At 43.7% G+C, this 26,372-nt stretch overlaps 1 protein-coding gene across 3 annotated transcripts in view; it reads left to right on the forward strand.

The window, feature by feature from the left end:
• BICRAL (BICRA like chromatin remodeling complex associated protein) overlaps window positions 1-26,372 on the forward strand; it is a 602,600-nt gene that overhangs the window by 568,987 nt on the left and 7,241 nt on the right. The gene's annotated exons all lie outside the window — the stretch shown is intronic.

Raw genomic sequence — 26,372 nt, forward strand, 5'->3', positions numbered from 1 at the left:
TTCTGGGTATGTGCAGTGGGCATGCTTTAGTGCTGGGTGTCCATGCTTAGTTGTGTCATGCAGGGCTTGGTGTTGGGATGGGTTGTTAGTGTCATGGGTACATTAGTGAGGAGTTGTAGTGATAGGGGAGGGGGTGAGGGAGGGGGTGTGTGATAGCATGCAGGTAGGGTGGGGGATATGATAGTTAAGATTTGACTTACCAGTGTCCCATCCTCCACCGACTCCTCCGAGGCCCTCAGGATGCAAGATGGTCAAGACTTGCTCCTCCCATGTTGTTAGTTGTGGGGGAGGAGGTGGGGGTCTGCCGCCAGTCCGCTGTACCGCGATGTTGTGCCTGGAGACCGTGGAACGCACCTTCCCCCGTAGGTCGTTCCACCTCTTCCTGATGTCCTCCCTATTTCTTGGGTGCTGTCCCACGGCGTTCACCCTGTCCACTATTCTGCGCCATAACTCCATCTTCCTGGCTATTGATGTGTGCTGTACCTGTGAGCCAAATAGCTGTGGCTCTACCCGGACGATTTCCTCCACCATGACCCTGAGCTCCTCCTCGGAGAAGCGGGGGTGTCTTTGGCGTGCCATGGGGTGGTGTGGGTGAGGTGTGGGGTGGTGTATGTGTTGATGAGTGTGGTGAGTGTAGTGGTGTGTGGTGTTTGGTGCGTGGATGTTGTGTGGGTGATGGTGTTGTGTGCCTCTGTGTGATGGGGTTGTCTATTCTGTGCTCTCTATCTGGCCTTCGTCCATGAATTTTGGTCGTAGGGGTTTGTGGGTGATGTGGGTGTGTGTTTTATATTGTAATGGGGGTGTGGGAGTGTTGTTTGTATGTGTGTCAGGTGTGTGTATTTGGAATTGTCCAATGTGGCGGTGTTTTGGAGATGTGTTTATTTTGAGCGCGGCGGTGTGTACCGCCAATGGAATACTGCGGTTGAATGACCGCCACGTGGATTCGTGGGTCGTAATAGCATGGGCGTGTTTCTGTTGGCGTGGAGGATTTGTTTCCGCCAGTTTCTCACTGACCTCTGGTGTGGCGGTGTTGTGTGGGTGTCTGAATTTCGACGGATTCCGAGATGTGTGTCATAATAGCTGTGGCGGTATACCGCCGCCGCGGCGGTGTATTGGCGGTCTTCTGCACGGCGGTAAGCGCCTTTTACCACCAATGTTGTAATGACCCCCTTTGTGTCATAAGGTCTTCATTGATAGTCATAAACTTTAGGATAATTCACACAGGTGAGTACCCATCTGTCGTAATGATGAGTAGTACCTAGTAGTAGACTATCAAGGGCTACATTTCGTTCCTGGAAATATACAGATGAACCTAGTAAGCAGTTTCATGCCTGTATTTTAGCATCCTATGTGCTAGAAAGTCAAGTACATGAAGTAAATGTGCTCCTAGATGCATGCATGCAGTGGGGAATTCTAGCATTTATGATTTCAATGAAGATTCTTCCAGTGCAGGACTTGGACTACAATTAACTTTTTCATCTCCAAATAGGGCCAGCAATTTATCCCAGCATTCCTAACACCTTTTACTTAATTTATTTCCTCCTCCCATCATGGTAAATGTCCCATTCAGCTTGAAACATCTTCAGGCTGCTGAAAGCCTGTATTTGCGGCATCCATAATGGTTGCTGAAGTTGTTGCCCCTTCTTCGATTTTTGTTCTAGCAATGTCCACTTATCCTTTGGTATGAGGTCAATTAATTCCAAGATGTCAAACCACAGCTAAGCCTCATTAAATTGTCAGGGTGTTTGCTGCATTTATTTGATGTTGCTGCAATAGATCCAACTCTGTTTCCCAGATTATCTCTATGCCTGCAATGCCTGTCAGGGGTTGTAGAGGCGATATGATTGGATTATTTGTTCTGCTCTAAGCCTTAAGTGCTATGACAGAGTCTGGCTTAGGGTGGCAGTTCAGGGCTCTGTCTGTGGCCCTATACTTCTTCCCCAAACCGGGCAACACTGCTGACACTGTGGCTGGCCTTTTCATCAATTTTAGTCCTTCTGAACAGACAAACAGCCTGATTTAGATCTCCGTAGAGGGGTTACTTTGTCGTAAGGGTGCCGGATATCCTGTCCGCCGAATTCTGAATACCATAGAAAATAATGATATTAAAATTGCGGTTACCATTGCCATTGCCATTGCAAAGGAGTGACCCCCCTGCCGAGATCTAAATCAGGACCAAAGTGGAGTAGAGGTATTGATCTAGTAACTTTACGTGTGTGCTCCTTGAAGTCATATGTGAAGCATTGTTACTCGAAAGAGGACATTGGAAGGTTGTCTTTTTTGCAGCTCCCTCCAACTGTGCATGGAAACGGTCTATATCATCCGGAAGACAATCCAACTGAATGGTAGACTTGTCACCTTCCGTTGGTGTGACGTAATCATCCCACTCATCATCTTCATTAGGTAATTCACCCTATTCTCCATATCCAAATAGGGTAGACCAGGAGAATTCTCATATCCCATATTGTTAGGAGTTGGTGGGAAGTGGTATGAAGTTGCTGGTGCTGTAAAGTGGTAACAGAGGTGCTGGTGGAGGTGGAAGCGGTAGAGGGGCAGGCAAGGAATGCACAGCTATCTATTGAGGAAGTGGTCTTGAAAGGTATCTATTGAAAAATAGATTCTGCTTATACAGTACACACAGATTTTTTGCTTTTCAATCATGTGGTTTGGGATTGTTTTTTCTGTGGGTGAATGGAGTGCTCATGTTTGACTTCCATGCATTTAGTTGTGTAGGTTCCTGCAACTTCACCACACCATTCAGAAACACATCAATTTTAGTTTAGGTTGACAGAGACTTTCCTGTTAGAAACTATAATATTGTCGGATCCATTAACGAAGAAAACAACCTTGTTGATTTCCAAAAACAATGGTTATTAATTCAGCAGGGATGTAAGGTGGCTGAGGCAAATGTGGGGAATTAGCATAGGACCGCTTGATCAGCTAGACTGGGAAGAAGCAGTGATGTACTCTAGGGAGGTGGCGATTAGGGCTGGCTTTAGATCAGCACATAAAGTCCTTCCTAGGGTGTACCGTAGTACAGTACAGCTACAGAAACTGATCCAAATTCCCGTGCCTAAATTCCACAGAGGATGTCATGGGGCAGATACATTTGTCCACACACTATGGGTACGCTCCAAAATCTAGCTTTTTTCCATGAGGTCAGAGACGTAGAAAGGTTAGTTTACCAGCCAATACGTTCTTGCCAAGTATTTGAGGTGAGAAATTACGAGGTATCATAGTCTGTTTGTGAATCTGGGGCAGGTGGTCGTGTGCAGAGATACAGAACTGAAGTGGGGAATCCCATCCATCCCAACAAGAGAAGCTTAGTATGCCAACCTGGACTGGTACATGGAAACAGAAGGGACTGTTTGGCCCATTAAATGGAATGAATTGAAAAAGGTTAGGGTTTAGGATCCAGCATTTTGTGAAGACATGACATTCAGGTGTAAATCTTTCCCTGCCCTAAGATTGCTGGATTTCTCAATGCTCAAGAAATTCCACTTTAGGTTGACCTTATGTAAAAAGGCACCTCAACCAACATCAGTTTAGCAGAGTATCAAAAATAAGTAACAAGGGCCACTCATAACTGAGTTCTAGATCAGGCAGGGAAAAGATGAAGGGTTTAATTACAGAAATCTCAAAAATAAAGCAGTACAGAATAAATGCCTTGAAGGCTCAAACAGCAAAGTTAATACAGAACAGTCAAACTTCAGACATCACTTTAAGTTCCAATTTAGCAGCAAAAGCAAGGAAAGTTTGGATAGCACCCCAAAAAGAATGGGAAGGAAATTCTGTCTCACCACCAGATTCAATGGGTTCTTAATACAAATTATTGCGTAGAAAATTGCTAAAGCACACATGCAGCATGGTTATGATCCCACATAAAAATTGATAAATCAGAATAATTCACTTCAGTGGAATTACACGATAACACTATTCCATTTTAAAGAATGCATTATGCTTTTCTACATTATTGTTCATCCGGAGATGTTTTGAACACAATATGTAACCTTGAGCAAAGGCTTGCAAATGAGCGTGCAAAACTGAACTTGGCTATGGAAATACAGAGGAAGATACCTTGTATGTTGCAATCTTTCTAGTACACTAAACGTTTAATGAAAAGTCTTTGTATACATTGCTATTAGAAAATATTACATCAACTGTCTTCGCTTCTGTGGGGCCTTTGAGAGATGAAATGTGCAGGAGTACCTGATGGGAGGGGGTGAATGCAGGAGTGGAATATAGGCAGAAATAGCATCCATTATATCCAACACCGTGTTTTCCTCAAAATGTAGCGTAGCGAAATCATGTTAATAAACACACTTCTAAACATCATATTAAACTTGTTTTAAGTACATGCGTAATAATTCAGCATTTGCGTATTGCATGCAGCATAAAAATACTATTACTCAATATTATTTGTCACACAGAAATATGAACGTTTAAAAAACTCTAACAAATGTACAGATCTGTCACAATACTAAGATGGGTTAATAGCTGTCAGATAAATGGATAGGAATGGGTTTGTGGTTAGAATTTTCATGTTGTTTTTGTGAAACTTAATTTGTGTTTAAAAAACTGAAACCAATACAGATTATCTTTTAAAACACATACACATCATTTTAAAGTGTATTCACAACTCAAAACTCAGGTGGAAGTCCATGTTCTATGCACACTGTTGATGGGCAACAATCATTTTTGGAATCTGTGAGTTAACAGTTGACACCTGTGAAATAGATATCAGGTTATGAAATTAGATGTATTACCCTTAGGCTAGCTAAGTGGAACATAGCGGTTTCAGTAATAGTCCAGGTTGGCCCTCACTGAATTTACTTCTCAGATTTAAGCTGTGGTTTTGGGAATGACTCTCTGATTAATTAGAACAGCTAGATGAGTGCCAATCTGATATTTTGTCAATCTTGCTTTGTTGCCAATAAATATAATCCCCCACCAACCCATTGTGCTGAAACCAGGTATGGCTCATCCAGTCCTCCTCCAGGATTATTATTTTCCTTCACTAGTTTGTACTATGAGAGTTACTTTTAGCTCCATCCTTTTCTCTAGACATGTGGCGCAGCTATTTTGGGCAGAACTGACATAATGGACTCCATCATTCATTACTCCGAGATGGAACAGGGTTGTTTTCATATTAGAATTCATCAGTTATTGGAAGCTACTGACTACACAAATACTAATGCCTTTTTTACTTTAGATATGAGAGTGATTGATTGATTAAAGAGGGACAGCAGAGGGATGCCAATTTGGTATGTTGGCAATGTTGCCTTGTTCTCAATAAAGATAACCTTATCATCTTATTATCTACTCATTACCATTATCGACTGATATAAAAATATGATCTCACACTGATCCAAAATTTAGACCAAACTGTTAATTACTTCTAGCAATGCAGTCTTCACTAGAATGTTTTCTGAATGTTATTGTGTAACTTCATCTTTTTTATGGGCTTTGGGTTGTGGGAATTTGAAGTGGAATGGGCGTCACGGGTGGCATCTTCATGGTATGTTGCGTATGTTACTCTCAGCAGTGATGCCTACGCAGCTATGTGAAATAGGCCAATAAGTGCTGTATTTTCCACTTTCAACTCTGTCTGAATGTAGTTCGCATAAGATTGAAAGAACAGATCATGTTTTTGGAGAAGTCATGAGCTAGCTCTTAAATATGCCAGTGCCAAATTTAGAGCCTTGGGAAAACCCATATCGAACTTCTGAGGATGGTAAACATTTTGGCCCAGTTGGATTCAGTGGAATTGTGATTATGCAACGTTGGACCTATTGTCCCAGCCGCTGCAATGAATGAACAGGAAATGATTCACAGTGTTGCATGCTGTGGCATAGTCTTCTGATATAAAAATACCAACGTATCCAACAACCAAAATTGAGACCAAATTGTCAATTACTTTTAGTAATGCAGTTTACCTTCTGCATCTGAGCAGTAATGTGATTGTGTGCTGGCCGCTCCTTTTCCCATAATTTTGCTAACAACTAGGATACCTGCCAGCATAATAAATAGTAATATTGGGAATTTGTATTAGAAAAGTTACATTTATTTGTTTCAGGGATGCCAGAACTACTCCTTCCCAAATGGAGGAATTGGCAAAAGTTGTAAGACCCATTATGAATCACATTCCTAGTGTGTATTATGGTTACTTAGAAGGCTTCAATTTAATCTCCTTAGCAGTTTGAAAATAAAAAGAGTGGGGCAATCTAACCATAGACAAAACAAATGCTGGGTCTTTGAGAGAGCTTGAGATCAAATTCATGGCTGCTGAGTACTGGAGCCATGGCTGTAGGTCCTGCTCCAAACTGCTTCAAGTTGCAGGGCTTTGTGGAGATGCCGAATTCCCCCTCCCTGTGCGCTGAAGCATAGAAATAGATTTCCAGTGAGAGTCAAACATATCATGGAATTATACTTTTGTTTCCTGGTAGAGACTTGTAGCCCAGATTCCTCACATAGTATTTTTAGGCGTCAGACTGGAACCTAAAACATTTCAGCAGTACCTCTTTGCACCAGCAGGTGGCACAGTGCAGCTCCACACTGACACCATTCTTCTCTGGTTGTAGTAAAATGGTGCAAGGTCCAGCAAGAATTGCCCATATTCGTGGTGGGTGGACAACTTGTCGAGGTTTGGACCTTGCGTGCCTCAGTATCAGTAACTTGTAGAAGCAGAATTGAGTCCATCCATTGAAATAACACACTGTCGATTCCTTTCTTTGAATTTGCAGTTAATATTTTTACTTCCAGTGAATAGCCACATTAATCCATCAGTGTCGAAATGTTCCACAGAGGTACAGGTACAAGAAAGCATCCAACACCTGTTTCGCCCATTAGTGACTTGATAGCCTGGGGCTTTGTCAAGGCTGCAAATATAAAATCCATAGGTTGCAGTGAGTGATGTGAAGATAATCTACAGATGGTTGTCATGGTCACATGTGTGGAATAGGAATAAGGGGAAACATACTTGCTAGGAATAAGGGGTAGCAGACTCGCTAGACAGAACATGGTTAATTTAGTTCCCAGTTGGTAGCAGTGTTCAAGCTGGTAATACACCGTTTTTAGACAAGGGAAGATATTATCAAGGTCTTATAAGGTCCTAACATGCAATGTTAGTCACAGTCAAATGGTAAAGCTGGTGCTGGCAGGCGACTAGTGCAGTGGTTCCCAACCTTTTTACTTCTGTGAACCCCCACTTTATCACTACTGGAACCTGGGGACCCCCACTGAATCATAATTTCAATCCGGGGACACCCCACTGAGTCATTACTGAAAGCTGGGGACCTAATCTGGTAATATTATTTAATTTTCTAAGCAGTCGCGGACCCTCAGGGGTCCCCGGACCACAGGTGTTTACATGCAAGCAAGACAGTTATTGGTACTTCCAGGGGATTGCCCAAGTTTAGTAAGGTGTGTCAGGTGAAGAAGTAAGGAGGAAAAAAACCCTAACACTGATAACCGTAACATGCATATAGGGGGAGACGAGTGAAGGAAAAGCAAAACAGAGCAAATCAGAGTACCTCTTAATCATTGTACTATGTAAATTACATTCATTTATGTTCCATGTGCCTATATATGGGTATCCAGTAAGGGTCAGTTGAAGCGTTAATTCATGGCATTGTGAAATTTATCTGGACAAAAGTGAAAATAAATATATGCAAGAAAAATCAGTAGGTAAAAGAAAATTGGTGCTTGTTTAAACCTGAATTGGCATACAGATTAACAGATTAAAGGATTAACAACTAGATCAGTCCCTGGCAGAATATCCTAGTCTCCAACCATATGTCATGCTGGTTGGCTACACCAGATGGCAATGGTATATAAAAAAACATGTGTATCTGGGTAGAAGGGAAAATGTAATAGGGAAATCCTGTGGTATGCTAACCACACTGAGCCGGTGTTATGTTCTTTTTGAGACAAATGAGGGGTCCACAAATGAGGAGTCCACGAGTGCTGCCTCCTCAATAAGTACCAAAGTTGAGATGTACCGGCTACTGTCATTGGGACCTCAGATGTCATCTAACAAACCACATTAGTTCATGTTAGTGCACCCACGAGGTGAGAGTCGTCATGTTGACAAGGTACTGGTTAAAGTAAACACCCGCTGTTGAAAGGGTTAAAAAGTGCATTGGTTACTGGATTTAAGGAATGCAGAAATCATGTGTCCGTATAATGTGGTTATTGGTTAGGTCGCTAGGCAAAGACCTACTCTGCACAGTACGGATAATCACAACACAACTGAAAATAGGGAATGCAAGAATCGGGTGACCGTGTACAACGGTTAAGGTATGGTCATTAGCCAAGGACATACTTCACGCAGTATGAATAAACACACGTTGGGGAACTGATTGTAAGGTATCTTGCGTCCCATAAATGCATGTAGCGAGCCCACGATTAAAGGAAGTTAGCAGGGGGCTGATTCTATTTACCTAGTCCAGGGTTAATCGCTTGATATGCGCTCTCTGGCATGTAACCACTGTGGTACTCAGACTCCATTTTTAAAGCCATTTAGAAAGTTCCTTTACAGTTTCAATGACATGGGCAGGAGCCAGAGGCGACCTTGTAACAAAACGCTGCCATCTTGAAATGTATACAGGAGTGGAATGTTTTCACTGATGAAGAGAAGTACCCGCTGAATGGCAGATACAGAGAGTCGGGTTATCCTTTACATGCATTATAATAGTTTCACTACCTGATTAAATTAGTTGTGGTGAGATCAAATGACATTTGAGTAGTTTGACTTGAACCCAAGGTTAGGACGGCTAGGGAGGGCCGCCACGTTGGAGTATGTTCTGGGGCAGGATTGTCTCATAAAAATAGAATATTCGCTCGGTATATTTTGGATTAAGACCAGACCTGCTAACTCACACAGTGCTACCGTGTGACACACCATATTGGCTCCCCTCACACGGTCTCCCGGTGAGGAGCCAGTAACACATGGTGGCAGGGAAAAAGAGCTGAAAAACACAATAAACAGTGGTTTTCAACCTGTTTTTTGTGAGCTTTTAACTATTGGTGTCCATTAGTGGGTGTGAAAACCCCACAGGACATCGACAGAAACCTCAACAAGCTTCTTTTTTTTGTGAGGAGGGGGTTTGGGGTTGGGGTGAGGGCAAAAGTGCCTCTTAGGTGCTTTTTGGCATGAGGCCACGCCTCCTTCAAGATTCCGCCCCCTCCTCACAACTTGAGGTTTTTGTTGAAGTTGGCAGGTCCATAAGGCACTCATTGTTCCTGTGAGAGGCGAGAATACTCCTGGGGTAAGAATTTTATAAGAACAAGGTTATTCTTAGTAACAAATGAGCAGCAAGGATACTCAACGTATTAGAAAAATGCAAAATAAACAGGTGTGCTTATTGTAATAGCGGTGCTACAAAAAACGGAGGAAGCTATGTTAAACAACAGATTGTACAACGTTCAAAGAGCCATCCTGATGGTAACAAATCAAATAACAGTGTTACATGTTGGTAACAAACACAATAACCTTATTAATCTGATACAAAGTATATTAATTCCAAGTGAAGAATGAGAAGGTAAAATAAGGGAGTCGATACATCCTATGTACTCCCGAGAGTCCTTGTAGGTTGATCTTATTCCCCAAATCAGAAAATCTGGAAAAGTTCCAAAGCATGATTCATTCTATGGCATCCCTGGAAACTCTGTGGATTGCTTAAAGTACTCGGTATGCGAAGTTCATGATGATTAGCATCTTCCTTCTGCATAACATGGTATCACAACCAAAAATGTCATCCAGTGTCTTTGTTTACACCTCAATTTACTGTGTCAAAGAGGATGATGAAAGCACTCTCCTGTTGGTGTAGTTTTAGCTTCAAATCTCCCTTCGTGGGGTTTATTTCAGTTTAACTAAACCACAAAACGAGAAAGTGCGTTGGGTTGGGGGGTCATGCATATCAAAATGCTCCACCAGTGGCAGTTTCTGATTGTATGTTGGAAGTTACGGAAGCGGTCCTGGATTTTCATTTGTAAAGGTCTGAATGTCCTTCCTATGTAATGTTGGTCACAGGGACAAGTTATTAGATAAACCAAGTTTGTGCTCTCACAGTTTATATAATCACATATAGTATGTGAGTGACCATTTATTGAGAGTTTCTTGGTTTTTGATGTGCCCAGTTTACATATTGAGCAGTTTTTAAAGGTGTAAAAGCCAGTAGGCTGCTGGAGAAAGGTTGTTTTGCCTTTTTTTCTTGCAGGTAGGAAGGTCATAACTTTTCTCTTAGGTTCAGTACTCGTTTGAAGCCTAAGTGAGGGAAAGTTTTCATGTCATTCTTTATAGAAGGCTTGCTAGTAAGGACGGACCAGTGTAGTGTCTTAGGGCGTTAGTGGTGACCATTACTATATCTGGTGATGAAGCGGATAGCTGACTTGTTTACTGTATCTTTGGTATTGTGCAAAATAGATCTCCGGTCAGTGACTGCAAAATGTTGCTGGATCTGTGTTAACTTGTTTAGGTCATAGCCTCTTTGACACAGTCTTTCAATTATTTCAGATGCTTTCCTGACAAAGTCTTCTTGCCTACTGCAGTTGCTTCCACCTTGTCCATATTCCCCAGTCGGAATATTGGTGATGGTGTTGTGCGGATGGCAGCTGGTAGCACAGAGAATAGAGTTTTCTGCTGCTTGTTTCCTGGTGAAACATCACTTCCAAAATGCAACGAAATGCATTTACCACAATGCATTTACAACACGTGTTTAACACGCATGCCTTTACCACGAATATACCTTTACCACGCATGCCTTTACAACGCATTTCGTTGTAAAGGCATGAATGGTAAAGGTGTATGCGTGGTAAAGGTTTTAAAGATAAGTACAAGTAAGTGTTAAGTGGGTTGATATATATATAGATAGATAGTGTTTAGGGTGGGTAACAGTTATTGGTGGTAATTGCATTTTTATGTTTTAGGGTGGGTATGGGTTTTGGGGTGGTAAGGGTATTTTTAGGTTTTAGGGTAGGTATGGGTTTTGGGGTAGTAAGGGCATTTTTAGGTTTTAGGGTGGGTATGGCTTTTTGGGTGGTAGGGATTTTTTAGGTTTTAGGGTGGGTATGGGTTTTTGGGTGGCAAGGGCATTTTCAGGTTTTAGGGTGGGTATGGGTTTTTGGGTGGTAAGGGCATTTTCAGGTTTTAAGGTGGGCATGGATTTTGGGGTGGTAAGGTTATTTTTAGGTTTTAGGATTGGTATGGGGTTTTGGGGTGGTGAGGGCATTTTTAGGTTTAGGGTGGGTATGGCTTTTTGGGTGGTAGGTCATTTTTAGATTTTAGGGTGGGCATGGGTTTTGGGGTGGTAAGGGCATTTTTCAGGTTTTAGGGTGGGTATGGGTCTTTGGGTGGTAAGGGCATTTTTAGGTTTTAGGTTGGGTATGGGTTTTGGGGTGGTAAGGGCATTTTTGGGTTTTAGGGTGGGTACAGGTTTTGGGGTAGTAAGGGCTTTTTTAGGTTTCAGGTTGGGCATGGGTTTTGGGGTGGTAAGGGTATTTTTAGGTTTTAGGGTGGGTATAGGGTTTGGAGTGGCAAGGGTGTTTAGGTTTTAGGGTGGGTATGGGTTTTTGGGTGGTAAGTGCATTTTTAGGTTTTAGGGTGGGTATGGGATTTGGGGTGGTAAGGGCGTTTATAGGTTTTAGGATGGGTATGGGATTTGGGGTGGTAAGGTAATTTTTAGGTTTTAGTGGGGTATGGGGTTTTAGGGTGGTAAGGTAATTTTTAGGTTTTAGGGCAGGTAGGGTTTTTGGGTGGAAAGGTGCGTTTGTATATATATATATATATATATATATGTTCAACAAAAAGCGCTGCACTCCTGGAGGTTTCTCTTAATAATTTCCATTTATTCATCAAAGCAGTATGAAACCAGACCACACAACACGTTTCGACTGACTTCTTTTTCAAGTGGTATGTAGTCTGTGTTCACATTGTTTTCACAATCAAGACTTTTTTATATATTCAAAGCATTCTGGGATATGTTCATTCCTATTAGTGCATTCTGGGATTTGCAGTTTCTCATATATAATTCAGCTGGGGCTTATTAGTATCCTGTGACCTCATTATCTTCTCATTTGCGCTCCGCATGACTTCATACATTTTAACATTAAAAGAGGCTTCCATAAGAAGTGCAACACTTTTTGTTGAACTTATTTATCAGGGGTGGTGGCCTTCACCCTTCACGCTTGCACCAGCAGCCAGAGTGCCCTGTTTTGAAGACCTTTTGTTGTGGAATATATATATAAAACATGTATGTTATACTTACCTCTAGTTTTTACAATGCATATGCCTTTCCTACAAAATGTTCATGGTAAAGACATTCGTGGTAAAAGCATATGCATTGTAAAAACATTTTGTGGTAAGTGCATGTGTGGTAATGACCATGCATTGTACTTACCGCGTTGTATAGGCATGCGTTGTAAGTGCATGCGTTGTTCCATCACACATTTGTTTTCTGTAGATCTTTGTAGACAGTCCTGGTCGACATAGAGTGTGAGATCTAGAAATTAGATTTCCTGTTTGTCTAAAAAAAGAACAGACCACAGGCCTCGTGGCATTGGCATACCACAGGAATTCCCTATTAATTGTTCCCTTCTACACACATGGTTTTTCATATACCATTGCTATCTGGTGTAGCCAACCAGCATGACACGTGGTTGGAGGCTAGCCTACTCTACCAGGAACTGTTCTAGGTGTTAATCTTTTATTATGTTAATCTGTACAACACTTCAGGTTTCTACAAGTTATCTTTTACCAACAGCTTATTTTTGTATATATCTATTTTCACTTTTGTCCAATGTCATGTTTCACTGTTTCAATTGACCCTCACTGAATACCCATATGTAGCCACATGGAACATATATGAAAGTCATTTACATTGTACCGTGATTAAGAAGTATTCAGCTTTGCTCTGTCTTGTTTTTCCTTCATTTGTCTCTCCCCAATAAGCATGTTAAGATAACCGCTACCGGCGTGAGTGGGTTTTCCCTCCTTACTTTTTCCTCCGTATTTCTTCACCTGACAAAGCGTTCTAAACTTGGTCAATCCCCAGTAGGTAGCAGTAACCATCTTTCTCGCATGTAACCACAAGCATTAGTTGTAGGAAGATGATCTGGTTTTCGGTGAGTACCTATGGTATTATCAACTTATACCAGGTCCAGGTATCCTCTATTAGTGAGGTGTAGTCAGTGTCTAGGAAGCCAGGCTCTCTAGAGGTAGCTCTGGATGAGCAGCCAAGACTTACCCAGGAGACATGCAAAGCTTATGCAATATCACTATAGTCACATAGCACTTACACACATGAAAGAACCAAACAGTGTAACAAAAATAAAGTTACTTTATTATGGTAACACAAATACTAAAATACTCTATAGGCAATACTCTACTAGCAGAGGTGAGTAAACACACTATTGTGTACACATCAGTAATCAGGAATGGGCATAGAAAGCAATGGAAAGCAGTGAAATACCAGTAAATAATAGAAACTCTAGAGGGAGACCAAACCATATACTAAGTAAATGGAATGCAAAAGGAAGCCCCCACCCAATGAAGTGGAATCTGTAGAGGGGAGCTGGATGAACTAGGAACCCTACAAGGTAAGTACCAGATTGCCCCCCAGCGACCAGGAGAGAAGAGGTAAGTACCTGTTTTTCCCAAACCTACAGAGAAACTTTGTAAAAGGACTGTGCAAGACTGGAAGAAACAGAAGATGGATCCAGACAGAAGAGGACCTGCAAATGGAGGGGACCAAGTCCAGTTCCAGTTGGAGTGTCCAGTTGAGGCTGGAGCCACAACCCACCTTTCTGGAGATGCAGGACCAGGTCAACAGTGAAGACTGGGAGTCAGCTATGCAGCACAGGAGCAGAAGAGTTCCAGAAGTGATGCAGTTGGTGTCCGTGTCGGGAAAAGAGTTGCAGTCCATCAGTGATATGGAAAAACCACTAACAAGCCTTGGCAAAGGCAAGAATTGCAGAAGAAGAGTCGTAGAGCTGCTGGGGACCAGGAAGGTTCGAGGGGACTCAATCTAAGGAGGGGAGTCCCAGGCATCCTTCAGCAGTGAGGAGAGCCAGAAGTCGAGGATGCAGCCCCCACAGGCAACTCACAAGCAGCAAGCACAGGAGTTTCAGTGAGGCCCACTCAGCACACTTGGAAAGGAGTCCCACGTCACCGGAGCAGCAGGCAGGACACTACGCATTTCAGTGGAGAGTACTGGAGGCCAGGGCTACATGGATCCCGAAGATCCCTTGGAAGAAGAGCCAACAAGCTTTGGTAGCTGCCAGAGTCCCAGCGCACAGGGATTATGTCCTGCAAGGAAAGGCAAAGACTCACCACCTCCACAGTTGGACTGCTGGTAGAGGGGACCAAGGGGACCACTCAAGACTACCACCTGTGTTGCAGGATCTATGCAGAGTTGCAGGAGAGGGGACCAACTCAGCCGGTTGTCATTGCAGTTGGTGCCTGCAGATGCAGGGCAGTGACTCCTTCACTCCAAGGGAGATTCCTTCTTGCTTCTTGGTGCAGACTGAAGACTTGCCACCCTCAGAGGATGCACAGCCGGGGAAATGTTGCAGTTGCTGGAAGGAGCAGAAGAAACAGTGTTGCAGAGCCAAGTTGTCGCTGGAGCTGCAGATTGTAGGTTCCTGTGAAGTCCAGTTGTGTTTCCAATGACCAGAAATCAAAGTAAACATTGTAGAATAGTCCTGCTGAAATGTTGGACATCAAATCTAACAACCCTCCCATGAGGGAGACCCTATGTAGCCCTAAAAGGGGGATTTATCACCTAGCAGGGTGACCACCTATCAGGAGGGGGCTGTGACGTCACCTGCCTCACCCAGCCACTCAGATGCTCCCAGAGGCCTCTGCCCATTTTGGTTTCAAGATGGCAGAATCAAGTGGCCACATGGAGGAGCTTGGGCACCTTGTGATGGACAGGGGAGTGGTAACTTCCCTTTCCATTGTCCAGTCTTGCACTAGAGCAGGGGACCAGGGGTCCCTGAACTATTGCAAACCGGTTTATGCAAAGAGGGCACCAAATGAGCCCTTCAAAGCATACCAGTGTCTTAAGGAGGCTACCCCTCCCAAGCCATGTTAAACCTATTTCCAAAGGGAGAGGTGTTGCCTCCCTCTCCCAAAGGAAATCCTTTGTTCTGCCTTCCTGGGCTTGTGCTGCTCCAGCAGCAGGAAGGAAGAAACCCATTTGTAGGATGGCAGCAGCACTGGCTTCCCGGTAAAACCCTGCAGACTGGTAGGTGCAAAGCTGGGGGTCCTCGAAGGAGCCCCCAGAGTGCATGGAATCATACAGCCAATACTGGCAATAGTATTTGTGTATGATTCCAACATGTTTGATACCAAACATGCCTAGGTTCGGAGTTACCATTATGTAGCTGGACATAGGTTGTGACCTATGTCCAGTGCACTGCTGAAATGGCTTCTCCGCACTCATGAAGGCCAGGAAAATGGAACTAGAATTCGTAGGAGCACCTCTGCTTATGCAGGGGTGACCTCACACACAGGTTCTTGCACCCTGCCCTCTGGACTAGGAAGTCGTGCCATAGGGTTGACCTACAGTGACCTGATGCAGTTACCTGTAGTGAAAGGATGCATGCACCTTTTCACGCAGGCTGCAACGGCAGGCCTGCAGACACATTTTGCATGGGCTCCCATGGGTGGCATAATACATGCTGCAGCCTATGAGGAACACCTGGTGCCCCAATGCCCTGGACACCTAGGTACCATATACTAGGGACTTACATGGGAGCACCAGTATGCCAATAATGGGGTGTACAAAGTCAGGGACAACCAAATTTGGAGGGAGAGAGCACAGTCCCTTGGGTCCTGTTTAGCAGGATCCCAGTGAACACAGTCAAAACACGCTGACAGCAGGCAAAACGTCGGGGTAACCATACCAAAAAGAGGGTACTTTCCTACACTATTCACCTGCCAGCACCAGCTTTTACTATTTGACTGTGACTAGCAGTGCACGTTAGGACCTTATAAGACCTTAATAACATCTTTCCTTATCCAAAAACGGTGTATTAACAGCTTGGACACCGCTACAAACTGGGATGCAACTAAAGTCAATATGTCCTGTCTGGGAAGTCACTGATGTTTCCCCTATTCCTATTCCACACAAGGTGACAGAGACACCTGTCTGTAGATTATCTTCTCATCACTCACTGCAACCTATGCATTTTTTACTTGTAGCCTTGAGAAAGACCCAGACTATCAAACCACTAAGGGGCAAACATATGTCAGCTGCTTTCTTGTACCTGTACCTCTGTTGATAATTTAAACACTGATGGATTAATGTGGATACTCACTGCAAATAAAAATATTAACTGCAAAGTCAAAGAAATTCTCTTACAGTGTTTTATTTCAATGGCTGTACTTACTTAATTCTCTTTTTACACCGTTCTTCTTTGGAACTGATGTGTTAAGTCTATATAGGAGCCACTGCTGCACAATGATATCACTTCCTTTCTTTACGCACCATCAGATGTCTATCTAGAGCTGCCTCTCTGAGATTCTTTCCACATCAAAAAGTTGTTACATTGAGTTCAAGAGACATATCATCTCCCCAAAATGATAGACTTTAAGCCCTGTAAGGACTGTCGCAAGTAAATGTCTGGAGAGATTCTCACCAATTCTCTGTAGTACTTGGGGTCGAACTACGCTCCTGTGGCCTGCAGTGACTGTATGTTGATGAACCCAAAGGTCATACAAGGCTACTGGGCAAAACTCTACATTGCTAAGCCCTGGAAAGCTACAAGAGGAGACCAGTCCAAGTCAGAAGTGTTGTTCTGGTCCCATTTGAGATTCAGAATACCCCAGAGTCGGTGCAGGGATCGGTTTTCCTCTCGATCCAAATCTTCGGTGAAGTTGAAGAAGAAAACACAAGAAATCTAAGCGGGACTTAGCCCCTTACCGCCACTATCAATTCCCTGAGAAAGGCAGATAGCAACATATATTTCAATCTCATTCCCAAAGTCATCGACTTTGGAGCCGATGCCGGAAACTGTTCCGGCACAACCTGAGTTTCTAGGGCTGTCCGTCACTGCTAAGCAGATCAGATAGTTCAGGGAGACCATGCTGTGACTCTTTGAATTTTTGCTAATTCCCTCAGCCGTGACTGCAGACCCCATAGTACTGAAAGGTTCTCCAACTGGATCACTTCTGGTGGGTTCGCCCTCAATGCCAGCTGGACACTCCAAGCCCTTCACACTACCCCCCGCAGCTCTGCTCTTGTCTACCCCTGTGGCTCTTCTGTCCATGCTGTTTACTGGTATATCAATGTCGACGGTGAAAGACAAACCCTCAACTGTCCTCTCTGATGTTGAGTCGTGCTGATTCAAACATTTTGGAGTTGAGGCTCCAATTCCTCCACTTGATTTGCCTCCACAACAACAAACGCACACCCAGCATTCCCTGTTCGGCATGGATTTTGGTATTGATTACGATGTAGGTGATGAGATTGGTTAACCTTATCACAAGGAGAAATGGTATGATGACATGAGGAGACCAGTGGTTTTGAAACCTCCCCTGAGTACGGTCTCTTCAAACCCCCTGCCCCTCAGGAGAGTACTACCTATGCCATGTTTATGTGTAGGACAGCCAAAGTCCTTGACCACCAGCTCCCCACCTGGGATGTCAAGACCAGTGTACTCACAGAGTTTCTTCAACCAGGGCAGATATCTACTGAGGCCCACTTGTCTTAAAACAGCCATACTCCATTTTGAGCACGTTAATGTAGTTTGTCAAACACTATCGAACATTATCTTACGCAGAACTTGTGAAAATGTCAGTTCATCCAAACAATGACTTTGCTAACACATAAAGCAACACAAGTCTGCTACAATCCCCATGATAGGTCTGACAGTGGATGTGTAAAATGAATACGTAGTCTGAGTTGACGGATTTTCATCATGCTGGTTCATACCGGTTACGTCTTGGGTTAAAGGAAAGTTCCCAGTGTAGGGTAAGTCAGTGGTCAGCCTTAAATAAACCCCATACATTGACCACTGAAGAAGAGAGGCCTTCACCCCGGGATATTATGAGAGGTCCTGCTAGACTGCTGCAGCATCCATTCTTGTTTTGAAAGGTGGTACAGAGAGGAGAGGAGCTGACCCCAGATGATATAAGTTTTCCTTCAAAGGAACACTCTCTCCCGGTTGTCCCGGACGATGTCTGACCGGTCCTCGTCTGGTCATACGGGACGGTTGCGATACAGCCAAGTTCACAATGTGTTGTAGTTTGGACGCCACCAATTCCATTGGGTGGACCATTTGCACCAGCCACTCGTGGCTGCGGTCCACCTGTTTTTCAGGTGATGTCCACTCGTGCCTCATGGCCATGCTGTTCAGGGTGCCTCGTCTGTTTGGGTACAAGGCAGACTCCACTCTCGAGCAATTAAATGAAAGCATGACGACGGCACACTCCCTGGGCTTATCGTCCCCATCGCCCCAGCAACATCAGCCTTAACATTTCTTTTGTGGCTTCGGCAGAGGTACCCCATACTGTCAGCATATCCAACCACAGCAGATATGCTGTTGTGGCCATGGTGACTACTTCCCCCTCGGTCAGAGTCAGTGGGTCATCCAGTCCACTGCCGTCCCACCTGCTAAGCGCTTTTAGCATGCCCTTAGTGGAGCACAACAGCACTGTAGAAGGCAGGATCCGAATATTTTTGCCAGGTTGCCAGGTCATAACATCAGACTGATGGGTCCTATGATTTTGCAAAGTACTATGCCCTGTCTTTCCTTTCTGCACTGCCTCGCCTTCCACAGCCCTCTTTCTCCTAGTGAGTGACAGAGGACCACCTTTTTCTTTGGCTGCAAAAGGTGAAAGTCCATTTGGCCAAGAGGGCTATCAAGAGGGTGCCTGTGTCAGAACTAGGACATAACTGATATTCCTGCTACTTCCTGGTACCAAAGAAGGTTGGAGGCCTTCTTGCAATTTTAGACCTGTGTCTTCTCAGTGCCTCTGAATCAAAGAAGGGCAAGGCTGTGCAGAAGAGAACTGTCTTCCATTGGAGCATGCTCTGCATTATGATCTGCTATGCGCTAGCTAAAAAGCAGACCCCAGACCTACTGCATGCCCATTCTGCCAGGGCAAAAGCTGTGCCCATTGCAATAGTATGAGGAGTCCCTGTCCTAGATATTTGCTAGGCAGCTGTATAGGCGTCCCTTCTTCATTCATAGAGCACTATTGTCTGGATGGTCAGGTTCGGTAAAAGGGACGTTTTGCCCACCCACTCCTACACAGCTTTATGCTTTGAATCCATCCACAGACCCACCTCCAAATGGGAACTCCTTTCCTATCTATACAAAAGGTGAGAAATCTCCAGGTAGAAGTCTGTATCAGAAGAACAAGTTCCTTACCTTTGGTAATGCAGTTACTGGTACAGACTCCATCTAACAGCATATTTCTCACGACCATCCCCGCTCTTTGCTTGGCCTGTATCCATTGTAAGATCCCAAGTCTAGGAATCTGCAGACTGGTCAGACCAATTTGCTTTTGAGTCTCTGCGTCTGGGGGCATGGACTTTCACCAAAGCAGCTGACTTCAGCACAGAGGAGTGGTGTCTAAACAGACTATGCATGTTATTTCTGGAGCAGAATGCCGTCAGTGCAGAGCTGCTCAGTGCCATGTTTGTGTGCACAAAGGTACTGCTGAAAAGCTTCTGAATGCAGACTGTTGCCTCTCAGTAACTTGTTAAAAAGTTTGGCTCCATTTTTCAATATTTTACTATGAACATGCCCTTTGTGCACCCAATTTTGTCAGAAAAGACATCGGGGAATTCTTGTTGCAGTACCTCAGGTAGTATATCTACTTTTCTGATTTGAACCTGTGGTACAGAGTTAAGGTCAAATTAAATACATAGCAATTTTTGGTGGCGCCACCTCATGACAGTGTCTTCCTTGACAGGTACATACAACTTACCTGTGGCTAACTGACCTTGAAATTCAAGTTTATCTTGAAAATATACAAACAATTCCATAGGCTTGCCCTCAAAACTATATGGGGTGACATCCGGCTCAAACTATTTAACTTTTTCTTGAAGTAATCGTTCATGATCTTTGTCAGAAACAAAAGTTAATCTTGCACCAGAATTTACAGGCCACTATATCTGAAAATCTAGGGAAAACATTTTCAGACCACTATCTGTTTTGGTTGCAAGTGGAGCGCACCCCATCTACCAGTCTCCGAACGGCAATTGCAGCTGACAATGCTGGAAGAGCCTTCACTTTGTGATGAGACCTGTGAAGCAATCTCCAACTGCCTGAAGGAGAAGTGGGGCATGCCTATCTCCAGTACAGTGGAATGGAAAGAATTGAATATGGCCTTTTGGGGGTCATTGCACTCGCGTGGTTATGGGTGCAAGAGGGACCTGACCCAGATGGAAATGACTTTGGGAACCTTAGAGGCAGCAGCGCGTACTGACCCCATTGAGCGACAAACTTTGTCGTCAATCACAGAGCGCTATGCCCTGATCTGACTAGTGACTAATCAAGTGGACATAAATGTAGCATTTGCTGCTCACTACCACACTCTCTATGTCCACGCCCATAGATCTACAAGCCTGCATTCAAGACTTACTTGACAGGATTACATTGCCATCTTTTGGACCTCCCCACAAGTCCCCCCAACCAAGCAAGAACTAAATGAGCCTATCACAATACAAGAAATCAGGGGTGTCACCTAGGGTGCAGCCAGAACCTTACCTCTGGAATTAGATGGGTTGTCAGCCGAGCTAAAGCCTATCCATCTAGCTCCTATGTTGCTTGGGTTGTTTCAAGATGCCCTAATGGAGGGCTGCCTCCCACCATCACTCCACGAGTCCCTCCCAAAGCCTGATGAGAATCCATTGGAGATGACGTCATATCGCCCGCTAACCATGCTTAATACAGATTAAAAAAATTCTAAGGGTGAAATCTTGTGTGTTCCTGATAATTGCAGCATGACTCCTCGACTTCCATCCCAATCTAGTCCACCATGACTGGAATGGCTTAATTCCCTGTAGATCGACCACTCTTAATATTCAGAGGCTCCATAGGGCAATGGAGCGGGCCCCTGTCCACTGGCATTATGCAGCATGCATAGTGTTAGAGCTGGAGAAGGGTTTTGATACCGTAGACTGGGGGGGTCACTTCTATGGGCATCATGGGTAGATTTCAACGACTCATTCGGCTTCTCTAGGCAGAGCCCACTGCACGGTTGACGATAGGGCAATGCATCTCAGACCCAATTCCAGTGAGTAGAGGAACACGGCAACGTCCTCTGTCCCCGCTCCCCTTTGCCTTAATGATGGAGTCACTAATGCAGAGACTTAGACAACAAGGTAAGGAGTGGGGCACACTGCTGGGGGAAAATACATATTTTATCCTTATACACAGACCATTTACTGAGCTACGTTTGTGACATATGAAATGGTATAGCAGAGATTAGGGACGGCGTAAAGGAACTCCGAGTCGCTTCGGGCCTGGGAGTGAACTGGGCAAAATCTTGTGTGTTCTTGATTAGTATGGACTGCCTGCCACAGCACCTGTCAGTGGACTTGCATCCTCTCCGATGGGGCAGTGTATGTACATTCCGATATTTGGACATACACATTTATCATACGACGGAAGACCTTACAGATTTGATCTCACTAGAGCCATTGCCTCCCTCAGATGGCATTCTGGAGCACATTCCCACTCGCTCTCCCAGGTAGAGTTTTGTTGTCGAAAATGGTGATGGTCCCACGTTTGCTATAATTCTACCACAATTTCCCAGTGCATATACCCTGTAGTACCTTCTGTGGCCTGCATACTATGTTAGGGAGCTTCCTCTGGAACAAAAGCAGACACAGAGTTGCCCTGCATAAGTTATGGTCTCCAGTTGAGAAGTTTGTACATAACTATCTAGGGGCACAGTTACAGTGGCCTGCAGGCTGGCTAGCGTGACAGCTACTGGAAGAACTGGAACTGTCTGCTGTTGATCGCACACAACACATGGTGTGAGAGTCCTTCCTGCCACAAGAGAGGGTACTATGAAAGTCTAATTTGCTGTGCATGACACATGACAGGGAAACACCCAGAACAACGACGGTTTCGTTTTCCACGACTTCCTGGTTTTCGTGCCTTAACCACGCATGTGTGAACCACGTCCATGCTTGGTTAAGGCACAGAAGAAGTGAGTCGACGCGGTGAAGGAGGAGGTAAGTTCGGCCAGGACTGGGGCTGTTTTTTTGGGGGTGGCGTGGGGGGCTCGGGGTGATAAGGGTTTGTGGGGGTGAGGGTTTAGGTTTTGGGGCGGGTTGGGGGTGTTGGGGTTGGGGTGGTTGTGGGGGTTGTGGTAATTTTTAGGGGTGGGGGGCTATGGGGAAGCGTGCTGTAACCATGCATGCTTATCACGAATGCCTTTACCAGGAATGCCTTTACAACAAAAAATCATTGTAAAGGCATTCGTGGTAAAGGCATTAGTGATACCAACGAGTTTGTTGTTCAGAACTCTTTGTTGAGCCATCGGTGCCTGAAGCACTCGTGGTTTCAACAAATAACCCACATGACAGCTTTAGTAGAAGCCCGAAGTTCATGCTGGCCCTAACACATACTCCCCAGAGATTCATGTGGACTCCACTGTTTTTTTCTGGAATTTGGTTGGAGAAAGGGGACTGGCGGCATGGGAATTCCTATGGAGTGAGCACCCTGGGCACCTTAGTCCATAATGGCATGACCCACAACATTCAGGCAACTACAGATTGATCACAAATTGCCGGCAGGCCATTTTCTGGCTTATGGTAGACTGCTGACAGAGATGAACCCACACTGGCAGATTGTTGACACGGAACCAGAGCAACACCCACTGATTTGTACACTTCATAGAATAGGAACAGGCTGCAGACTAATTACCTGTTTCACATGTGCCCTGACATATACACCACAGGACCCCCTGCTGCTGACCAGGAGGAGCTGGGAACATGACATAGGCCGAGAATTGATACAAAAAGAATGGGATGGAGTACAGATGCAAACTCTCCCCTAATGTCAGATTCCGGTATATATACAACACAATATATTACATAGGGTCTATCTCACCCCAGCACAACTTTATGGTATTTTCGGTTCTGGCTCCAATTGCACCTCATGCCGGGCACTGGGGACTGGCATGGCTCACATGTTCTGGAAATGTTAGGTGAAAGTGACACTATGGAAGGAAGTCACAGATACTGACTGACATCACGGGGGCACAAGGATCTCTGCACCATGGAGAGTGGAGTCCTAGGTCTGTTCAAATGTAGCAAGATAGGGAACGCAAAAAAACTATTCCTAGCCCTGGCATTGCTTTTAGTCCCCAGGTCCGTTACTGTATGTTGGAAAGCTAACACACTACCGGGACTGAAGCACTGGTGCGTAGCAACTCTTAAAAGGGGTAAAGCTGAGTCTATGGTGCTCCGTAGATAGGAGACTCGGGGGTTTGCCTAGGGCCCCCATACCTGTAGACTGGGACACACCGCTTCACAGGCTGCAAGAGTTTAGAGAGAATCTCCCTGGCTGAGAATGAACATATTTTGATTAATAGCTGACACTAATCTCTACAAGCCTGGAAATTACCCTGATTCCGTCTCCCGGAATTGAACCCTACACGAATGCTAGAAATGCAGTGAATGGTGCTCACATGTGGGGTGCACACAGAGCAGCCCAGAGAGACAGGAGGGTGACCACCCGAGGGAGGCATGCTTAAAGGATAGACAATTTTTTTTTTTCCCCCCATAATTCAGTCCAGAATTGTAACTGTTATGACCTGAAAGTTATGTTTGTCTATGAGTTTATGCTTTGAACTTATTTCTTCTGTCGAATAAATGTGCACCTGGACATGTAACACAGATCAGTTTGCTTGTAATTTGCTTTTGATATGCTATGATGAAAATCAATAAAAATTGGTTCAAAAAAATCTTGCACCAAAATCCATCATCATGGATACATTATTACCATTAAGCATCACAATATCAGACGTATATTCACGCTTAACCTTAGAAACGCAACTTACTTCATTGATGATTTGAGAATCATCTCATTCTCTTCTACATTCAGTTTATGTATTTTTTCTTTCTGCCCAATAGATTCACAACACTTTGAAAATTACCTTTTTTTCCGCAGTTTGCATATTACTCCTAACTACATTAGATACCACATCTGATTTGGGTTACCACATCTAAAGCAACCCATTTTATGTTTAACTGAGGAAGAATTTAGTTTTTTGTTAGTGCTAGAAACCGATTGCACAGATGAAAAAATATCATTGTTCCTTTGCAATTCATGAATACACAACATTGAATATTCCTTTCGTTTTTCAATACATACAACTTTATTTAGTGTTCGGTCACTTTTTGACCATAGTTCTCTTATTTTATCAAAGTTACACTCTAACATAAATTGGTCTAGAATTATTTCCTCCACATTATCACCAAAATTACCGGAGGCAGCTTCATAATGCAGTTCTGTTATGTATTCTTCACAGATTCCTTGTTTTCTCTTTTCAAAGTTATACGCTGTAATATGTAAGTAGGGGTTGTCTAGATTTTTAATTGCAAGTTCGAACTCATTCAGAGGTGCATCACTCTTTCTAGTCATCTATGGAATACTCTCAAAAATGTCTTGCCGTTCGGCCCCTAAACAGTGTATCAACATTGATAGTTTTCTTTTCTGGAGAGAAATTTGAACCTGATACTTTTAAATAATTTCTAAACACTTTTTGACTGTGGTATAACAGACTCGCATAGTGAAAGTAAGAAAAAAGGGGCAATGTAATATTCTGCATTTTTAAAAGCGGATAAAAATTATATATTCTATGCAAGAAAGAATAGAGATAGTAAAGAAATAATAATGAGGAAGAATACAAAGACAGAAGTTGAGATCGCTCTCTGGCGTGTGAGTGCTCTGGATGAAAAAATGTGGTTTGAGAAACACGTGAAAAGAAACGATAAATAAACGTCTTGCTTTAAAAAAAACAATGAAGTACTTCCATACTAAAAACAATATCGGCACAGTTCAGTAAAATAAAAGTCAAAGACCACCAGTACGAATTAGAAGTGTACGGTGGCAAAACTAAAAATGCTGAAGAGCTGGAGAACTAGTTTAAAATTTAAGAAACCCCACACACATTGAGGAGCAAATAAGTCACAGACTAGACAGTACCTTATCAATGTCTAAGTGGAGACCTCCGTGGTAAGGTTAAAGAGTTGAATTTCCCCCTTAGAAGTATGTACTTGTAGATTATCTTCCTCAGGTTGAGAGTGTGTTTCCGGTTCATCGCCTATGTGAAGTTACTCTTGGGTGATTCAAGGAAGGCAGTTGGTTAGCATGTAGGTGTTTCTTTATTTAAAAGGAGAAACTCAAATCCAGCTCAGCAGTAAGATCTCCTAGCAACCGCCTTCACAGCTTCCCTTTGAATCCTCACATTCTATCTTCTAATCATGAACTTGTCAGCATAAAACAGTGGAATACATACATCTTAAACATAAACAATCCCATTTAAGAGAGAAAGAAATGTAAAGCACATTACTACACGTGCTTAGAGCATCCCTTCTAAGCTCCAATCTGCAATGCCATGGATCAGTAGTTTGCAATTGCATTTCGGTTGCAAACCGTTGATAACTTACCAGCTCCTCAAAAGAGGTGTTAAACTATTGGCAGAGAGGAGGTGGTGCCCGGAGAACCCCTTCTTCTTTGTAAATGTAACAAAGGTGTGCTTGGGAGTGGGCATTGGTCCAGGAGACTACTGCCAATTCTTAAACATATTTTTTTTAAGTGTGTCTTTTTTCTTAATTGTAAATCAGTTTCCTATAAGGAAAACAGGCTATATTTAAAAAAAAAAACACTTTATTTAATGCAGTCACAGACATGGTGGTTTGCTAACCCTGGCAGGCCACCACCTTTGTGTTGGCATTTAATAAGAGTGAGCTGTAGTGTTCGACCTATCTTATGAATATTGATGAGGGAGGTCGAATTGCAAGCAACTCTGTATGGTGATTTGAAAAACTAACAAACAGACATAGGTCAGTGTGCAAAATCTGATTTAATTCATTGTCAGTGGGACCATTTGTTTCTTTGGAATGAAAGGGCTAAGGTCTTAAAAATGGATAGTGCCATATATCATCAAAACATTTTTTTTCAATTATTAGTCAGTGAGTAATGCTCCCAAATGTAAATAAAAAAGTGAGGCTGTTATGTTCCCAAGTGCCTACCTTGAACTTGTGTCGCGCAAACATGCTTTGGAAACAGAGCTGCAGTACAGAAAGTAAGGAGGGCAGTGAGGGCGAGATTGCTGTGCAGCTCCAACCGTTGGGGGCTTTTCTTCAGAGGGGGTGGTTGGTCTGTTTGTGAGACTGAAG

The sequence above is a fragment of the Pleurodeles waltl genome, chromosome 5, assembly GCF_031143425.1.
Source record: "Pleurodeles waltl isolate 20211129_DDA chromosome 5, aPleWal1.hap1.20221129, whole genome shotgun sequence".
NCBI lineage: Eukaryota > Metazoa > Chordata > Amphibia > Caudata > Salamandridae > Pleurodeles > Pleurodeles waltl.